General features: G+C 39.7%; 1 pseudogene; it reads left to right on the top strand.

Moving 5' to 3' along the window:
- Positions 704–4287, top strand: LOC109822046 (annotated as a pseudogene).

Genomic DNA, 15381 nt, shown 5'->3' with positions numbered 1-15381 from the left:
AAGAGAGAATACGTTGTGTTTTTCACACTGTGTTAACCCTCGCAGATACACGGCTTTATATAGGTTGTAAACTGCGACCATTAGCCCATAAATCCCGCTAGCCGTTTCAAAATATTAATCATGTTAATGATAGCCGTTTCAAAATATTAATCCGCAGTTTAATGTTAGCCGTTATGAAATATTAATCCGTAGTTTAATGCTAAACGTTACAAAACATTAATCACGTTTTTAATATGTATCATATTAATTTTGTTTTAATTATTCTAATTAGCAAAAAACAAAATATAGTAAGAAGAGCCCCTCAATCCGGAGCTGCATTCATGTCCGCAGGTCGTGTGCGCGCGCCACCCGACCCGACGCGAACCCGAGCCCGGCCCGGCTGGCGCGCGCGTGTGGTGTGGAGCATAACCTTTGTTTTCTTCTAGTCATAGGAGAGAAAGGGAAGGCTTATAAAGAGCTTATCTTCCCATCTCTTTTCCAATGTGGGACTAAAGTTTTCCTCTTTTTCTCTACAAACCCAAGTTTTAAGTTACAACTCCAACATATACATCCTTTTGTGATTGGGAATCATTTACAACTTAACAAAATATTAGAATCTTGTGGTAATGGAGATTAGTGAAAGACCAGAATACCCTTGTCTACGACTTCCCTATATATATGTATAAGCTCTTGGAAAGCATATATAGTGCTACACATAGTTAACATGGCTAATCAAAAGGAGATGAATGGGGGAGACAAAACCTTGAGTGATGCTTGGGACTACAACGGCCGGCCGGCGGTCCGTTTTAAGACCGGCGGTTGGTCCGCCGCAGCAATGATTCTAGGTATTCCTCTCTCTCTCTCTCTCTTTCATGTTCTTGGAGTACTACTTCAAGCTTTTAGCTTGTTCCTACTTTCTAAAAGGTTTTTAGACTTTTACTTATTCGAAAGTAGGGCAAAGTTTCCTCAAACATGGCCCTGTCACAATTTTTTTTATAGGGTTAACTGCAAATAGACCCCCCTCGTCCTTTTGCCCAATTGCTGTTCTATTACAAAGGGGACGTCATTTTTTTTTTTTTGGGAATATGGGGCCCTTGGAAAGTCATGTTTTCAAATATTAGTTCCTTAAGTTTAATTCTTCAAATTTCAGGAGTGGAATTGAATGAGAGGCTGACGACGTTAGGAATCGCGGTGAACCTGGTGACATACATCACCGGCACGATGCACTTGGGGAATGCAGTCGCGGCCAACACCGTCACCAATTTCATGGGGACCTCATTCTTGCTCTGCCTCTTCGGCGGTTTCCTTGCCGATACCTATATTGGAAGGTTATATGAATCTCTTACGCATGCGCCTTCGATATCTGATAATATTTAGAAGGTCCTCACGCTTCCTTCATGCTCTTTAATTTTCAGGTACCTCACAATTGCAGTCTTCTCTGCGATCCAAGCCTCCGTAAGTCCATTATTTTTTTTTTTAAAAATCTCTATAAGCCCTATTTTATCACTGCTCAAGCTCATGACCTCTATGATGACATAAGAGGAAACTTTGCGAATCAAATGGGTCGACGTACACTGACTTCGAGTCAATCCGACTGTCTTTTCTAAGTAGGCTAATTAATCATACAATCAGATGATGATGAAAAGTGCCAGCATCTTTTTCTTTTTTTTTTTTCTCCATTTCAAATGTAGGAATGAAAATGTGTGTAAGATGTTCCGCCGTCAAGAGTCCCGAAATGTTTGTAGCCCCTTAAAATTTGCCGATAAAAAACTTTTCCGAGGCATTAATAATGGTTATAAGCGAAACAAATAGTTATGATGATCGCATTGCGTGAGCTACGAATAAAGTGATCAATTTTGTCCGTTTACGTACAAGCTTGTATATATACCTTGTATACAAGAATGTAGCTACCTATATTCTCTATACTATTTTATTAGAACGTACTTTGACTTTCTAAATTGCAGACGGATTATATTTCTCAAATCGTTCGGTTGAAATGTCATGAAATTAAGCATCATGTGATGATAAATTAATTATATTCTGAGTCAAAATGAAGGAGGGGGGGGGGACTAAAGGAGTACAAAAAGAGTAACAGCATCTGAGATTTTAACAGCATCTGAGATTGAGGTTCGAAATATAAGTTCTGATGAATAGTTTAAGGCACTCTTTCGCAACTTTCTCGCTGACCAGTTTAGTGGAACTAATAATCTGCTTAAATGTTAAAATTCCTGTTTAATAGAACTAACACGGATAAAGTTCCGTTTGGAAAAAGAAAACAAAACTAGACTTGAATTGAACCAGTTTTGAATTTGACCCTTAAACCAGCTTAGATGGACTAGAAAGAGGTGGCCCAGAAATAAACTGGTCTAAGCCAATTAATACCGGATTTAGAGGGCCAAACTAATTACAGTTAATTATGTGATGCGCTTTTCGTTAAAATTGTTTTAACCAGCAGGTATCCGTCCAACTAAAATTTCTCAATTTATCTTTTTACAGGGAGTAATAATATTGACCATCTCCATTATAGCACCAGGCCTCCGCCCTCCAGACCACAAGCCCGCAACAACACCCCAGCTATCGGTCCTCTACATCTCCCTCTACCTCACCGCCCTCGGCACCGGCGGCGTCAAATCCAGCGTATCGGGTTTCGGGTCAGATCAGTTCGATGAAACCAACACCCAAGAGAAGAAGAGCATGTCTCGCTTCTTCAGCTGGTTCTTCTTCTTCATCAACCTCGGTTCTCTACTCGCCGTTACTGTACTTGTTTATATACAGGATAATGTAGGGAGGGAGTGGGGTTATGGTGCGTGCGCTGGGTCCATAGTTGTGGGGTTGATGGTGTTTTTGGCGGGAACGAGGAGGTATCGGTACAAGAAGTTGGTGGGGAGCCCGCTGACGCAGATAGCGGCTGTGGTGGCGGCGGCGTGGAGGAAGTAAGCGCGTGAAGTTGGCCGGACCGACCCGGCCTTGTTGTTATGATGACGTTGTGGAGGAGGGGAAGGGGAAGGGAAGGGGAAAGCAGCGGCTGCCTCATACGAAGCAATTCAGGTAATTCACTCATGTTCTCGTTTATTGTTCGCGTAAGAGAGCTGGTATATATGTTGCTGAGTTGTCACGCATTTTCTAGGACAACGATGATCCTTTTTCCAGTAGTGATAATGGACAGCAGCATATAGATGCTCATTAGTTTTTTTTTTTTTTTTTTTTTTTTTGATAGAAGGAGAAGCGATTAATAGGAGGCGAAACTGCAGACTGCACATGGATTATAAATAATCCTGCAGGGTTCCTGGACCACGGAGCGATCAAGCCCGACCCCGTTGCGAAACAGACTAAATGCAGCTCTCCACCCTGACCGACGTCGAGGAGGTGAAGATCATCGTCCGGATGCTCCCCATCTGGGCCACGACCATCATGTTCTGGACCGCTCTACGCCCAGATGACCACCTTCTCCGTCTCCCAGGCGGTCGTCATGGACCGCCGGCATCACCCCCTCGTTTCCATCCCCTCCGGCTCCCTCACCGTCTTCTTCGTCGCCCTCCGTCCTCCTCATCAATCCCCCTCTACGACCACGCCATCCTCCCCTCCTCCCCCGCCCCCCCTCTCCTCCCTTCAGCGCATCGGCCTCGGCCTCCTCCCTCTCCTGCCTCGCCATGGCCGCCGCCGCCCTGATCGAGCTCAGGCGCCTCCACAGCCATGTCGCACAACGAGCAGCTGACAGTTTTCTGGCTGATCCCCCAGTTTTCCTGGTCGGCTCTGAGTGGCGTTCACGCTACGTCGGGGCAGCTCGATTTCTTCCTGCGCGAGTGCCCGAAGGGGATGAAGACCATGAGCACGGGCCTGTTCCTGAGCACCCTGTCGCTGGGGTTCTTCGTAGCTCGGGCTCGTGGCGTGATGCGTGAACAAAGACGGACTGGCTGGCGATGACTGAACGAAGGGGAGGCTGGATAAGTTCTATTGGCTGCTGATGACGCTGTGCCTGGTGAATCTGGGCGGTGATATTTGTGGCGGCCAAGTGGTATGTTTACAAGGAAGGGAGGGCGGTGGGCGCGGTGGAGGACGACAGCTTGGTCGGGATCGAGTTGAAGGAGGCGGAGGCGCTTTATGGCGCGTGAATTTGTGCGGTTTTCGTGTTTGAATGTGTAATATTTGTAAGTTGGGATCCTCTACTAATATCTAGCTAATATCTCCTAATGAGAATTGTGAAGAGTTGGGAGGAGGGCTCATAAGGATATGGGTGGCAAAATGAAAGGTCATGATGAAAATGAAAGGTCAGGATCTCTTTATTAGGAGATATTAGGAAGTTTTCATTAGTAGAGGATATCAGTCCAATATTTGTGTGGGATGTATCCGTGTTTTTGAATGAAGAATTGTGCGCGTAGTAGGCGCCCCAAGTGCGGAAATCTAAGTATAAACACATAGAAAGTTAAATTTGAACAAAATTTAACACGCCACCGGTAAGCGTTAGGAAAAAAAACAAGGAAACAAATTTATAGATGTAAAAAGCTGAAATTTATGATATGTTTCACTAAAAGTATGTGACTTGTCAGTTGTAAATTTGTAATATCCGACAAGCGGAAGTCGTTTAACCACAATAGACATTAAAAGAAAATACCTGTACAATACATAACTTCAAAGAAAAATTTTCCGTATAATCTTTTCTCAAAAATAATTTTCATATATATATATTTTTAATAGAAAACTAGCAATAATATCCACTAGTATTTTCACAAATTTTCTTAATATGTTATTAATTGAAACGTTTTTAATTAAAAAGAGCATCCATTTCCTCCTCTTCGTACGGATTAAGACGCACCACACGCTAAACCCCCGGCATACACGTTTATACCGATATTCGCCACCTGAACTACTGAATCTCCATTTTTCGAATATGAATTTGATTTCGAAAATCACAGTATGTTTAATGGATTTCTTATAAAAAGTTGTAATTCCTACATATATCATGTACCAAAAATTTCTAGTGAAGACTGAATAACTTACCTTATTATATATTTTATTTGTTTACTTTTTTTCGTATTTGTTTACTTTTTTTCGTTCCTAATTAACAGATTAAGAAAGGATTAAGTTTCTTAAATATATGACTCCACAGCTAACCCACAGCCAAAAGACACATATGTAATGCATTCTTTATGCAAGACCTTCTATTAAAAAAGATTCCCTAAGATTGATGCATGCACTCAGGACTTTCTCTTTCTCATACAAATAAGCCAGAGTACTTTTATTCCATAAAATGAACAAATACCTTCACAAAGCAAAGGAAAAAGAGAAAAGGGAGCCATTGTTGAAGAGAGGAGTTTACTTTGAGAAAGTGTCTCGGTTGCAAGCTTGATCAAAAGAAGGATGCCATTTTGGTGCTAGAATAGTAATAATAATATGCCCTTGAACATTCAATACAAATTATGTAATAATATTATAATATTAATAAATTTAATTATTGCACATATAATTTGGGTATTATTTATATAATTTTTATATATCCTTAGAAGTTATTTTGTTAGATTATGCACTGTGATGGTCACTTCCTTGGAGATATGATCTAACTTAGAAATTTCTTAAATTTATGCTTAACCTATAACTAGTAAATGATAACTTTGTTATAATATGTTATTATGCATGACACCGATATATGAGATGTGGTGGTGGGTTTCAACCACCAGGAATGGGGATTCTCTGGGTGTATGTTATAAGCACGCATTGTGATGTGTGTAGCACTAGACCGTATTTGAATTATCTAGGACGAGTCATCTAAGAGAGAAAATTCAAATTGTTACATGGTCACTTTGACTTGATGATATTATCATTTTTTATTAGATAATTTAGTATGCTTTGATATGATGATTAAGCTTGTTTAGCAAACGCTACACAATCTGAAACTTTGGGTTGCTAAATTTTATTTAGGAAAATAATGAATATCTTGATAGGATCCAGTATGTTCATTATGATAAGTTAATTTATTATGCATTCCCATAAAATTATTAAATTCATGCCGGTGGGTGATTTTGAAAATAATTTTTTAAAATTTACTTTCTTATAAAAATAAAATATTTTGATGCTTCAAAATTATTTTATTTATGTTCATGGGAATTGTAATTTAGGCATGAGCAAATAGGTGAGTTGTCCTGCTTAAAAAATTATCTAAAATAAATAATTCTGGAGGAGACTGAATGTAAGATATTATTTATTAATAATTAATCTCATATTATGGAAGAGTTTTTATGAAAAGTTGGTTGGATAGGGATTTGATTGTTAAATTAAAAAATAATTGGTTCTTGATATGGGACACAATTGATCTTACTAAATGTTATTAGAAGAGGTATACATGCAAAGTAATTCTATTTTCATCCTTAATTGTTATGGATAAAGTTTTTGAACAAATATATTCTATCTTTAATTGTTATTAGATAGAGTTTTGAACAATTATGAATTGTTTAAAATTAAAATCTCTAAGACTAGTCTAATCCTATATATAGGATAGAGTTTTGAACAATTATGAATTGTTTAAAATTAAAATCTCTAAGACTAGTCTAATCCTATATATAGAGTTCATATGTAGCCTTATGAAGATTGTTTAAAATTAAAATCTCTAAGACTAGTCTAATCCTATATATAGAGTTCATATGTAGCCTTATGAAGATACAAAAAATCTTATGAAGATAATATGAAAAATAGAATAGAAATAGAAATTTGAGAACTTATCTCTCAGTATTGCTCCTCCTCGGTGATGGGTGGATTTTAATTGGAGGATTTTTCTCTTGAGGAAGCTATTTTAGATTGGTCTCGAGACAGATTATTATAGAAATTCTGAAAGCGTTTCAGGTATTCTTTAATTTTTAATTAATTTTAATTAATAGCTATGATATGCTATTTCTGCTATGTTGTATGTTATGTTTCCAACATTTGGGAATGCCATACAAAGAGCTTTTTTGTTGGCCTTCTTGTTTTGATGATGATTTAATAAACAATTTACGACTAATATTGGTTTTAGTTTTTTGTGTTGTTTATTATACACAGGAAAATGAGCTACATTGATATTGAAGCCTATGCAAATCAAGTCAACCAATCAAGTTCAAGCTTCATATGATTCATTCTTGGTATACTTAGTATATGTTTATATGTAATGTGTGCAAACTCTTCAAGCTCAAATTTACACACATATTTATTTGTGATATTTCTCAAATCATAGGTGTTTTTATGCAAAATATGTTTTAATATGCCTTGGACTATACAAACATTATTAACATCTATTATTAAGTCCAAAAAATATTACACAAGTTTTTAGAACTTGATTTTATGTCAAAATTAACATGTTTATAAACACATGTATTTTAGTGTTTTTGAATATTTTTGAAATTTCACAAATGGTAAGAGCAAATTAAAATTTTCCTTTTCTAACATGTTCATATTCATGTTTATAAACTTTTCTAAAGTTTTATATTTTTTTAGAATTTATTTACTATTTTTAAAAGATGTTTAAAATTCATGTTTACTATTCATTATAGGCTGAAAACTTGTTATCAGTCGGCTGATGATTTTTATCAGTCGACTGATGAAACCATCTGGAATCATCAATAGTTTATGTTTCTTATTCGGTCGACTGACCAGTTGACTGATGAGGTCATTGGTCGACTGACAAGTTCATCGGTCGACTGATGAGTTTATCAGTCGATCGATGACGTGTTATTGGTCTGTAACGGTCAGCTCATCACTCGACTGATGAACAGTATCAGTCGACTGATGGCCAAACAGCTAGTTTTTTTTAGCTTTTTATCTTTTTTCTTTTTGTTGGGTTTTGTTGGTTTCTTCTTGGCTATGAGGTTTCCTATAAATAACCCCACATATCCTCAGTTCATTTTAACCAAGAGAAAGTTTTAAACAAGTTTTTAAGAGAGTGTAAGTGTTTGTTTAGTTTGTTTAAAAAGTGTTTAAGAGTTTGTTTGTGAAGAGAATTTCACAAGATCTTGAGGAGATCATTCATTGGTGTTTGAGCATTCAACTCATCTCTCTCTCTCTCTCTCTCTCTCTCTCTCTCTCTCTCTCTCTCTCTTGTCATTCATTGGAGAAGTTTTTAAAACTCTTTTCTAGCTATTTATTTATTTTGATTATAATTTTTATTAGCTAGAATTATATTGAGTTTAATTTTGATTTATCTCTTTGTTACACACACACCCACATTGAGCTTTTAGTATTTGCATACATTGTATAATTTAGGATTATAAGTTTGTGTCATTAAGAGTGAGCTTTCATTATGTTCTCATCCATAGTAGAAAACAAATTATTGTATTAAGATTTTATTATGAGATCACTTTGTAATACACTTGTATACCGAGAGGAGTGTGTGGTGAGAGACGGGGTTGTCCCAAGAGGAGTGACGTCGGTAGTAAAGCCTAGAGATAGGTCGTAATTCTGAGCACTTGAGAAAGACACGGGCTAGAGACCAATACTTAGAGGGTGTAGAGTGTGATTGCAAGAGTGGAGATTGTAAAGTTTTATGTGAGATAGAAACTGAGTATGAGGTGTAAACGTTATTCGGGTGAGTGTTAGAAACCCGATTGTGTAGTGGATTCTCCCTGGGAGTGGGGAGCACAGACGTAGGACGGAAGGTCCGAACTCCGTGATCATTTTACTTGTTTGAGTTTGGCTTAGCGCACTTATATTTTTGTTCATCTTTATTGATATTCTCTCATTGTTTATTTTATCCCACTATATTGTTTACTCTTGTGTTTATATCCTTGCATATATCTCAATAGTGCATCTTATTTGATAGGATAACTTGTAAATAAGTTTTTTATTGGCATTAATATCAGATTAGATTATCATAAACCCTATTCACCCCACTCTAGGGTTCTTTCCTAATGGTATTAGGGTATTTTTAATTGGTATCAGAGTTTGGTGCTCTTTGATTTAAGGTCTAATCGCTTTGAGTTAAAGATCCAAGTTATCTTTTCGTGCTAATCTAGTTTTGATAATTTTTATATTACTTGCATATTTATATATATTATGGACATGTACTGTGCACTTTGTTTTGTTTAGGCTATGATCTTAATATTGCTCTTTCTTTCAATGCTTTCTCTTATGCCAATCTTCTGTAGGTGTAAATTCTGATCTCTCGAAAACAGGGAATTTCGTTTGTATTGATAAGAACAGCTTATTACAAACTAATAATCAAATGTTTATAACAGAAGCGGAGGGAATCGTTTGTATTGATAAGAACAGCTTATTACAAACTAATAATCAAATGTTTATAACAGAAGCGGAGGGAATGCCCTCCTTGTTTAACGATTACAAACTAATAATCAAATGTTTATAACAGAAGCGGAGGGAATGCCCTCCTTGTTTAACGTGGGTTCTTCGGTAGCGATAGGACGCCTCGCTTGGTGCTCGTGCTGAGTCTTCTTCCCTTGGACGATACGATCGAAGTTGCTGCCGGAGCTTCAATTCTCAAATAAGGGAGCATTTGGCAAAAGTCCAGGTTCAACCTTTGGGAGATTAGCCAGCAGAATATGCAACAGCCAATCCCTCCTTTCATGCTGGCTGAAGATGGGTTTTAATAGGCAAGGGATGACATGGGCCATCTCTTGATTCGTTGGATTTGACCACTAATAGAGGTGAGGGAGCCAGCCGCCCTAGATGTGGGATGTGACCACTTAAGGGGTCCTGTCAGCCGCCTTAGTCTTGCTAGGTGAGGAGCTGTAGGCGTCAAAAAATGCTGAAAGATATCCAAATATAACTCAAGAGGAAATCATCCAAAAAAATCAAAAGAATACAAGTATAGGCTGTCTCGCCGTGCGAGACAGCGTTTGCTGTCTCGCCGTGCGCAGACACGCCTTTGCCTGCCTTCGCATGCGCAGACAACCTTTGCTGTCTGCCATTGGCGAGACAGTCTTTTGCTGTCTCGCCATTCGACGACTAGCCTTTGCTTGTCTCCCGCGCCGCGAGACATGTGTTTACTGTCTCCCGGCACATGCAGACAGCTTGCTCAGAAGATTCCAGAAACTGTTTTGTAACCGCTTACACGTGGGCACCAACTCGTTAAGAACATATGTGAAACGTACGTGGGTTGAGAATCACGTTGATAACTGCCAAAATAACGGAGTTGTAAAACGTGGCGGAGGGGGGGGGGCAGTTACTGGCAGCTTAACCACTGTGCAGTTGGTCGTTTTCGAGACAGTGTTTACTGTCTCGCGGGCCGAGACAGCAAACACTGTCTCGCCCGCCGAGACAGCAAACACTGTCTCGACAGCGGAGACAGCAAATGCTGTCTCGCGAGCCCATTTTCCTCTAACTGTTCCTGGAGGATATAAATACCCCCTGAGATCGATTTTTGAAAAGGGCTGATCAGAGAGCATCCACAGGTTGATTTCAGAGCAGAGAGGGCAGAGTACTCGAGCTTCTGGCGATTCCTTGAGATTTAAGCTTTGACTTAATCTTAAGAAGAACGACTATCTTACTTTGATAAGATATCGCTTCAAATTCTCACTTCGATAAATGAAGGAAGAATCATAAACCCCTCACGATTCAATCAGAATCTGTGATTTGGTGGTCCACGGGCTAACGCACCCCCGGCACATGCAAAGATCCCACGCAAGCAGTGATCCAAACAACGATCCTGCATTTGTTTCTCAAGAGTTGTAATTTTTATTTTGTTGTGTAAAAGAAGTCTTATAAAAAGGCTATCTCTTTTTGAATTTATTGTAATCGACCGAAGATACAATGAATTCCATGACAAAGTCAACTTTTGGCGCAAACAAACTGGAGACCATAGTGGGAGCCAACGGTCTCGCTGCCGAGACCGTCATGTCGCAGCCAATCATCAAGATCCTGGTTGAATCAACGATCGAGTACGAGTTCGACCAAGCGAAGTTTGAGGAGTATTTGTTGTCCTCATCTGTAAAGTCTTCCTCGCCTCGCAAATGCAGGAAAATTTCATCTTCGTTGAAGTTATCAAATGCTACGGATGAAGACTCTCGTCCGATTGTTGCTGAGGATTTTACTCGCAACAGCTCTGCTCAAGATAATTCCTCCCCAATTAAGGAGTCGTTCGATCCAAGTTCGCCACTGACGAAGAGGGCTCGTCAAAGGCGACGCCAACGCCGCGCTCGTCAATTGGCTAAGGCATTGGAACAAACCGACGGGGTTCGTTATCACACGGACCTGGAGTCGAGGAGGCATCGAGTGGTTCAGTTGTCTCAACGACCAATCACTCATATCTCTGCTAAATTAACGACGGAGGAATGGACTATTGTCAAAAGGGCTCGTTCAACCCTCAAAGAACATATACAAAAACGTCGTGCAAATGCTGCTCATGCCTGTGCTCTCTTACAACAAAGACGAGAAAGGAAAAAGGAAATGGTGGCCAAAGAACCACCGAAACTCTGCCAAGTTTGGATTCCAAAGTCTGGAGTTGTGCAAAATCAGCATTCGGAGCCCGTTAAGACTCCACACCCGCAAGGGGGTGATTCTAAACGTGTGACTCTTGACATAACCTTGGATCGCTCAGAGGCGACAACAAGTCATCCTGGGTATGTTAACAAGGTTCGAACACAAAAACACAAGATAGGTTGCTCTGGTCACCATGCTAACGAGTTGTACTATCAAACTAAAGGTGGAAATGAATCACATAAAAGGACTGTTCGAGAAACGAATCGTCAACGAGTTGTACTATCAAACTAAAGGTGGAAATGAATCACATAAAAGGACTGTTCGAGAAACGAATCGTCATTGTGTATGTGAAAAACTTATCGAAGGGAAATGAATCACATAAAAGGACTGTTCGAGAAACGAATCGTCATTGTGTATGTGAAAAACTTATCGAAGCAGTGTTGTCCAAATGCAACTGCTTTAAAGCTATTCCGCCGAAAGTTTCTGTGTTCCAGAGACTTTCTATTGAAACGTCAAAGCCCAAACCGAGATGTTTCAACAAGAGAAGATCAACTATCCAAGATGATAAATTCCCTGAAGTCACTATCAATATGGTTGATAAAAGAAAATCTAAGTGGCATTCAAGTGAATCAAGTCCCGACTTTTCCCCGGGAGGAAAAGTCAATTCAAGAATTGCCCAACGGATGTCTCGACTCCGGTTAGGAGCCATCAAACATAGAGACTACAAGAGAATGCATGAAGGAAAGTCATCAGAGGACGAACTCTTGGACACTTGTTCTGCGATCACTTTGGATGATACAATATCTAGCACAGGGCAAACCAGAGAAGTACTCACAATCACCTCTGATCAGTTCGCTCAAATGCTTCAAGAAGCTCTAGCCAAACAACGGAAAGAAATTAGAGCTGAGATGAAAACAGAGATGGAGTTGGCTATCCAACAAATGAGAGAATTGCTAGCTCAACAGTCTCAACCTCTTGAGTCCAGTCAGCGAACTGAATCCAGCCGCCACACTCAGAATATTGTAGATGATAGTGATTCAGAAGTGGGTGAAGTCATTATGGCTGATACACCTCCTAATAGCAATAACGCTGGGGGTAGTTTAACGGATACTCTCAATAACGATATCGGGGGTGGTTCAATAGCACCTCTCACAGGGGGTGGTCTAACTCATTCTCCTCAATGTCCTTCGAATGAAGACATAGACGATGACGGGAAAATGAAAGAGCTTGAAAACAAAGTCAACGCTTTGATGACGGCTCAAGAGGTGAATAAGACGGGTATTCCATGTCCCTATCCAAGAAAATGGGATTCAATACCGTATCCGGTAAAGTTCAAGCTGATTAACTTCACACCATTTGAGGGGAAGAGCTCGCCTATTCAGCACTTGATTTATTTCAAGTCTCATTTGGGCATGATCTCTGGAAACGAGGCTTTAATGGTCCGGTCATTCGTTGACACCCTTCGTGGACCCGCCTTCGATTGGTACCGACGTCTCAAGCCAGGGAGCATCAATTGCTGGGATGACATAGAAAGTTTGTTCCTCAACAACTTCTTTGATGATGACACCGAAGTATCAATCGGAACCCTTCTAGATGAGAAGCAAAAAGACGGAGAGTCCGTCGATAATTTTGTCAAGTGCTTCCGTAACAAAGCAATGAATTGCAGAGATCCTATTACAGAGGAGTTCATCCTGCAAACATGTCACAATAACCTCTCCATCGATATCCTGGAAGCTCTGGGGGTTGTGCCATCCACAACTTGGAAGGAGTTAAAATCTCGGGGTGAACAAGCTGAACACTTTCTTAAAATAAAGAAAGCTGAGAGAGGCCAACCAATAACATCTGTAATCGCTGGGAACGCGACTCCCGATCCGAGGTTTCAAAAGGAGTATTCTTTTAAAGATGATGAAGCTTCAGTCATCTTAAAATACCTCCTTGCTAACGACAAGATCGAGCTACCGCCTATTAAAGATCAGGAGAGTGCTAAGATGATTACAGATCCAAATTACTGTGCATACCACAGAAGGGTTCTTCATCCCACCGAGAGTTGCTTTGGACTCAAGAACAAGATCCAAGCCTTAATTGACTCCGGCGTCATAACGGCGAAATAAGCCAAGTAAAGACGACTCTAACTCCAGTGGGTGCACGAGTATAAACTGTATCCCCTCACTCTAAAGAGTATACGAGTATAAACTGCTTCTCGGTCATCCAATTAAGTACAATGTTAAACTCGGCCTCACAAAAGAAGCTGGGGGTGGATGATTTATGGGAAGTTCCTAGAGAATCTTTTATTCTTAAGGATAACCCGAACATGCGACTGAGGATAACGTACTCTTCGTTATACCCAGTTTTGTAAAGAAAGCCGGGGGTCGATAATTCATGTAATGGGAAGTTCCCGGAAGAATGTAAATATAATATTCTTAGGGATAACCCGATTATTATGGACAGAATGATAAATACTAAGCTCCTATTATGATTTTCGAACACTCTTTTGCTGAGATGAGATTCGATCACTTCGTTAGATCAATCTTCCCTCACAAAACTCACATGGTCAAACCTTTAAACAGTTAGGACCAAAACCAAAATCCCCTCTCGATTCCTTCCATGAACGAGAGGTCCACAAATCGAACGATCAAACCTTTAAACAGTTAGAATCGTCTTAAATTCCTATTTGGTCAAACCTTTAAACAGTTAGGACCAAAGCTAAAATCCCCTCTCGATTCCTTCCATGAACAAGAGGTCCACAAATTAAACGATCAAACCTTTAAACAGCTAGGATCGTATCAAACTCTCACCTGGTCAAACCTTTAAACAGTTAGGACCAAAACCAAAATCCCCTCTCGATTCCTTCCATGAACGAGAGGTCCACAAATTGAGCGATCAAACCTTCCTACAGTTTGAACGAGAGGTCCACAAATTGAACGATCAAACCTTTAAACAGTTAGGATCGTCTTAAATTCCCATTTGGTCAAACCTTTAAACAGTTAGGACCAAAGCAAAAATCTCCTCTCGATTTGTTCCATGAACGAGAGGTCCACAAATTGAACGATCAAACCTTTAAACAGTTAGGATCGTCTTAAATTCCCATTTGGTCAAACCTTTAAACAGTTAGGACCAAAGCCAAAATCTCCTCTCGATTCCGTCCATGAACGAGAGGTCTACAAATTAAACGATCAAACCTTCCTACAGTTAGGATCGTCTCAAACTCCTATTTGGTCAAACATTTAAACAGTTAGGACCAAAGTCAAAATTCTCTCTCGATTCGTTCTATGAACGAGAGGTCCACAAATTGAACGGTCAAACCTTTAAATAGTTAGGATCGTCTCACTGCCCACCTGGTCAAACCTTTAAACAGTTAGGACCAAAGCCAAAATCCTCTCTCGATTCCGTCCATGAACGAGAGGTCTACAAATTGAACGATCAAACCTTCCTACAGTTAGGATCGTCTCAGACTCCCACTTGGTCAAACCTTACTACAGTTAGGACCACAACCAAAATCCCTTCTCGCTTCGTTCCATGAACGAGAGGTCCACTTTCTGTTGAATAATCAAACCTTATGACAGTTAGGATTATTCAAACCCGTTCAGATTCTCTAAGTGGAGATCCCACTTTAAGTTTTCTTTGGACCAGGAGATAGAATATAAAATTCTTCCTCTCCGATTCTGGGTTCATCTCTACCAACAAAAAAGAGATCAGGAGATAGAATATAAAATTCTTCCTCTCCGATTCTGGGTTCATCTCTACCAACAAACAAGAGATCGGGAGATAGAATATAAAATTCTTCCTCTCGTCATCGGGTTCATCTCTACCAATAAAAAAGAGACCAAAATACTCCAATAGGTACACGAGTCTAAACTGTTTCCCTAATCTCAACAGGAAGTTTCTGGAGAATATTACTCAGAATATTCTTAAGAATAACTTGAATACTCCAAATAGGTACAAGAGTCTAAACTGTCTCCCTACCCTCAACAGGAAGTTTCCGGAGAATATCACTTAAATATTCTT

This window comes from Asparagus officinalis, chromosome 8 (genome assembly GCF_001876935.1).
Source record: "Asparagus officinalis chromosome 8, Aspof.V1, whole genome shotgun sequence".
In the NCBI taxonomy this organism is placed as follows: domain Eukaryota; kingdom Viridiplantae; phylum Streptophyta; class Magnoliopsida; order Asparagales; family Asparagaceae; genus Asparagus; species Asparagus officinalis.
Note: the sequence above shows the minus strand (reverse complement) of the source record. Positions and strands in the feature narration are given on the sequence as shown.